We start from the raw sequence: 5765 nt of genomic DNA on the forward strand, positions 1-5765 counted from the left end.
TTTTGATTTATTATTTTTATAGGTAGAGAAATTCCAGAGATGCCTAAGTGACACTGCTTTCTAAGGCTTTCTTACCACATAGGTCAAGGAACCAAGATGTGGTTTCTGCCTGTTATTTACTGTATTTGTTTATGTATATATTTGGTACAACCACAGATCTCTTAAACACTAGGTTTTGGAGTCAGGAAATAAGAATCTTCCAAATTTTGTGTTTTCTGAGATTGTTTTGTCTATTCTAGGCCATTGCATTTTGATATAGGATTAATTTATCAATTTCTGGAAAAAGAAGACTGGGAATTCAATAGGAACTGTACTGAATTATAGATAACATTAAGAAAGTATTGTCATTTAACAATATCATGTCTTCTGATCCATGGACATGAATGCCATTTTGTTTATTAGATTGTTTTTCATTTCTTTCAACCATGTTTTGTAGTCTTCAGAGCACAAATATGAACTTCTTTGGTTACATTTAGCCAAGTATTTCATTCTTTTTAATACTACTGTAAATTGAATTGCTTTGCTAATTTGACTTTCATGTTGTTCCTTGCTAATGTATAAAAATACAATTGATTTTTGCCAGTATAACTTGTATGCTGTAACGCCACTGAAATTATTTATTAATACCAAGGGCAACAACTTTTCAAAGCTCTCTGTGGACATCCCAATCCACACATCTTTCCCTTGATTTTTTGGTCAGGCTCTGGTTGTCCCAGCTGGTGTTGCGGTCTCAGGTTCTTGTAACAGTAAGCAATCGCGGCTGATTGTTTTCTCCAAAGCCCTCTAGATAAGGCTTTTCCTGAAAAAAGAGATCTGAGTCAATTCAGTAACAATAGGGTTTTTTTCCAAGAAGCTCTGAGATGGGTCAAACTGCAAAAATTCTCTGTAGATCAGACTTTTTCAGGAGCTTGAAACCCAGTCTGTGAACTCCAGTGGCTGCTGGGCTGCTGGGCTGCTGGTTTTCAAGGTTAGCTAGCACAATGAAAGAAAGAGAGATGGGGATAGATTGAGAAAATGTGTTACAGACTGTTGTTCTTACAGAAGTTCAGCACATCATCTTGAATAAATGTTCCTCATTTTGCTGCAAAGCTTTAATCAATTTCCAGAGTTCTAAAAATGTTAGTTTAGACTGCTGTTGCCAGTGTTCTTGTTGCTTTTATGGAGGAAAATATTTGCAGAGGTCCACACTCCACAATTCTGGAAATTCTACCAGGAGGCTGTTGCTATTTTAAGGAAATGTATTTATTACTAATTATAACATTGTATGCATCATATATTAAACTCTTTTTTTTTTTTTTTACTTACCAGGATATCCTAGAAAATTATTAAAATGTTTCCACATCTATAAACATACATCCAGATAATACATTTACATGCTTCTTCCTCTGAGTGGTTGCTCCACCGGACCCTAATCATGTTTCTGCCTGTTTATAATCAGTGAACTTGCTTTCTCTTACAGGAGTTGATAGCCAACTAAAAAAGCATTTAAAATAAAGCACAGAAAACAGTGGATCATAGCAGTATATAGCAAGGGCTACTATATTAGTTTGGGGTAGGAATTGAGAGATGTTAAGATTTTCTTAGGAAAAAAAAAGTAATCGAAGCAGAATTCAGAAGAATGAGCAGGAATGATCTTGGCAGTTTATAAGAAGACGATCTCTTAGTCAGGATCCAAAGGCCTCAATGTGAAAGAATGAGCATCGCTGGAAAGTAGAAAGCAGAGGAAAGTGACTAGAAATGAGCCGGGAATGGTAGGAGAGGCAAGAGGAAGCCCGAAGTGACAGGAACACAGGAACAGTTGGAGGAGTAACTGGTTGCAGCGAGTAGAAATTGGGCAACCCCGCATCCAGAAAAATGAAAAAGGAGCCATTTGCTGTGCTCGTAATGGAAGATAACGTTGGCCTTGGGGACAGAGAGCAGCAGACCGATCCAGGGAGTAGAATCGCGGGACTCGGTGATGAGTGGAGGGGACAGCCGAGGACACACAGAAGTCCAGACGGAGTCCCGGGTGTTTCATTGCAAAGACCAAGTTGAAGATCATTTCAGCCATTGGGAGGCAGAGTTATTCTTTAGCGAAAGATCCTGTGCGTTTTCTCTGACCTATGTACTTTGTGGTCCGTGTAAGATACCCAGTTTCAGATACTCAGTGAGGGGCGCCTGGGTGGCTCAGTGGGTTAAGCCGCTGCCTTCAGATACTCAGTGAGGATTTTGACATGTGAATTGAGATCTCAGAAAAGAGATCTGGGCTAGTGACAAAGATGCAAGAATCATCAGCATAAAACGGGTCCCCGACATCGTGGACAAGGATGAGGTGAGTCAGGGTTAAGAAAGGAGAGAAAACACCGAGATCTTCAACCATGGTGTAGAGGCCCACCCAGGGCAAGAAGCCTGCAGGGGAAGTGGAAGGTGTGGCCACAGATAAGTGACGCAGACCAGGACAGCAAGGTGTCATGGCGGCTGGGGAGGTTATAGGGAGGCTGGCAGTCCTGGAGGCCGACGAGGACCAGTCAGACCAGGACCAAAAGTGTCCTTTGGATTTCACCACAGGGTCATTGGTGATTGGGTGAGAATACTGTTCAGGAACTGTGGGCATGGAAGATAAATTTCAGGGGGGGTGGGTTTGGGAGATGTGGAGAGAACCACCACAGACAAATCTCTTAAGCAGCTTGTCTGTGGAGAGGAGAGAGGGCTACAGACAGCTAATGGGGAAGCAACCAGCGTCAGACCAACGGAAGCCACTTTCTTTCTGTCTTTCTCCTTCGTGTTTCCTTTTGGATAGGTATTGTTTGGGGTTTATTGTTTTTAAGTATGGAGGGACTTGAGCGCATTTAAGAGTCCGTGGGTAGGTAGGAGCTATTCGAGAAAGAGAGAGAACCATATGCATTGGAAATACTAAGAGAAACCAGTCAATTCAAGGATGGAAGAGACCATGGGTAAGAGTCTGAAACCCCTTGTCCTTCACATTAGCTGACCCCTTGTTGAATATCAGAAACAGAGAAGACAATGGATAAACCATCCATATCCCCTTCACCGCCAACCAAAACTGACTTAATCAAAGTTGGTTGTTCAGTTCACCAAAAATCTGGGTTTTCTGTCATTCAGTTTCCAGAGCTTCTGGTAATATGAGGCCTTTTTTCTTCCTTCCTTCCTTTTTTTTTTTTTTTTTTTTTCTTTCTTAAGACTTATTTATTTGAGAGAGAAAGGGAGGGAGATTGTGTGCACACAGCAGGGGAGGAGCAGAGGGAGAGGGAGTCAGGTCAAATCTCACACAGACGCCCCACTGAGAGGAGCCCAATGTAGGGCTTGATCTCATGATGCTTGAGCTCATGACCTGAGCCTAAATCACAAGTCAGACACTTAAGCAACTGAGTCACCCAGGTGCCCCATGAGGCCTTTCTTCTCAACCCATGTGTGTTGTGGTGCGCCTAGGTGACTCCTCCATGAAGCATCTGCCTTCAGCCCGGGTCATGACCCCAGGGTCCTGGGATCCAGCCCTGGTTGGTCTCCCTGCTCAGCCGGGAGCCTGCTTCTCCCTCTTCCTAGTGCTCCCCCTGCGTGCTCTCTGTCTGACAAAAATAAATACTTTTTTTAAAAAATTATTTAAAAAATAAAAGAGAACGGTTGTGAGTAACCCAGTGCTTTGTTGTCCCTCCTGGGTATCTTTTTCGTCAGAACAGTCAGAACCAGAAGGCCAGCTGATTCCTGATGTAAATTTAAAGTTTCATTTGGATCTAATTCTCTACCTCAGGACTGAACCCTTGGGGATTAGGGAAGCATGTGTCTGTCATTTCCCTTGTATTCATAGACAGTCTGACTCATTTTATAATGCCAATACCTAAACATGCAATCAATTCATACTTTTCTGAGTCCTACCTGCTCTTCAAGACTTACCTGGTCACACTTAACAGGTCTTTGCTGCATACAGTTATCAAAGGCAACAATCTACCGGCGGCTCCATCAGTCGGTTCTGCAGAAATATATTTTGTGGAACGACTATAACTCAGCCCAGGAAGTTATACTCTGTCTCCTCCTCCCTCCTTCTGAGCTATCTGTGACTCTTCCTGTCTGTCAGATCTCAGTCTAAGCTCCACAGTGAAGTGAGGAGAAGGTAGCCCTGGGAGAAGTTTAAATTAGCATCATTCCCAGCACATCACAGGGTGGAAGCAGCACCCAGTAGGGTCCCCACTTTCAGGAGTCTGGAGAGTTAGCCTCACCCGGGCAGATTCTCTGTGGACTACAGCCTCACAGACCACCAGGGTGTCTTGGCTGGAAGACATTCTGCTGTCCCTGCAGAGGACAAAGAAGACAGAAAAGAGGAAATGAGACAGCAATCAGAGGAGGGACGCATACGGAAGCTGCTTAACAGCCCCATGAGAGAACGCTTTTTTTTTTTTTTTTTTATGCTTTAGGAAGAAAACTGAGACTTATAAAGTAACTTTCTTGTATTGCTTAAATGGGGTGTCAGGAAAGGCTTGCAAATGTTTGTAGCAGTGTCAGAATAAGCAGTGAATGAATAGCAAACACATCAAAAACAGGAGCAAATTTCTCAAAATGATGTAGCGGCTCTGCCTATTCCTGTCGTCCTTAGACCTTACAGGAGATTGCTGAGCAAAACAAGCCACCGTCTTAGCATCTCCCTTTGAAGTCACTCAGCATAGGAGATAATTATGATAATGCACACAACAGCTTTTTCTTCTGCCAACGTTCCTTTTCATCAATCTCTCTATTGTTTTCCCCAACAACGTGATGGGTAGTAATATGAAGCTCCATTCTCTCTCTCTCTCTCTTTTTAATACCATTAATGCTCACTGAACCTCATTTAATTAAGGGAATGTATATTGATACGCATAGCATAATCAGGTCAGGGACTGGAGCCGAAATTGATTGAGGACAGCTCTTTCACACTTATTTCAATTTATGAATGCTCAGACGCAGACAGATAGTGAAAAGGATTTAATTTCCGTTTGTGTTGTTTGCACATTCTTTATAATGTAAGCATTAATTGAACATGCTCGGTGTCAGTGCAGAGCAATCAAGCATATCCATTTTTCATAAATGAAGGTCACAGGTCAATCTTCAGCAAGTTCCAAGCAATCTAGTTATAGAAATGTATTTATATTTGATCAGCTGTAATATGAAAGACTAGAGATCTGGAAAATGCATACCAGGAGAGCCATGCAGTTTCAGCTACCGAATGGTACCTTCTGGAAAGGGAACACCAGAGGTTTGTTACTTTCTGCTTTGGAATGATGTTTTGGGGCTCTACGCGAGTTTCTGAGATGCCCTTTGGTTTGCTTGTTGATGCCACTCATCAAAAAGGATGAGTTCAGCATGGGGGGAGGGAATTGTGAGCTAAAAGTTGCTTTGCTGAGGACGGGGCTGTTGATTGAAACCCACAGAGCAGGGCTGCCCGGGTGGCTCAGTTGGCTCAGTGTGTCTCTTTGTCTTAGGTGGTGATGATCCCGGGGTCCTGGGATCGAGCCCCGTACCGAGCTTGCTTCTCCCCTTCCCTCTGCCTGCCATTCCCCCTGCTCGGGCTCTTGCCCTCTCTGTCTGTGACAAATAAATAAATAAAATCTTTACAAAATAAAAAGATAAAAAAACAAACCCACATAGCATTCTGTCCACAAATACTTAGTAGGGGCTTCCTCCTCACCAAGCACTGGGTTAGGCATCCATTTATAAACTGGATAAAGTATTTGCCAGATGACTATGTGGCTCTTTTTCAAATTATGAAGATGTCAGCTTTTCATTCAAAATAACAT

At 42.6% G+C, this 5765-nt stretch overlaps 1 long non-coding RNA gene across 1 annotated transcript; it reads right to left on the reverse strand.

The window, feature by feature from the left end:
* Nucleotides 1–382: 382 nt before the first annotated feature.
* Nucleotides 383–4302, reverse strand: LOC123392134. The gene is made up of 3 exons (XR_006606848.1): nucleotides 4215–4302; nucleotides 3892–3967; nucleotides 383–799 (listed from the first exon to the last, which is right to left on the reverse strand). It is a non-coding gene; the product is annotated as an uncharacterized LOC123392134 (long non-coding RNA).
* Nucleotides 4303–5765: the final 1463 nt, after the last annotated feature.

The sequence above is a fragment of the Mustela putorius genome, unplaced genomic scaffold (assembly GCF_011764305.1).
Source record: "Mustela putorius furo isolate JIRA1106 unplaced genomic scaffold, ASM1176430v1.1 tig00000450_pilon_pilon_pilon, whole genome shotgun sequence".
NCBI lineage: Eukaryota > Metazoa > Chordata > Mammalia > Carnivora > Mustelidae > Mustela > Mustela putorius.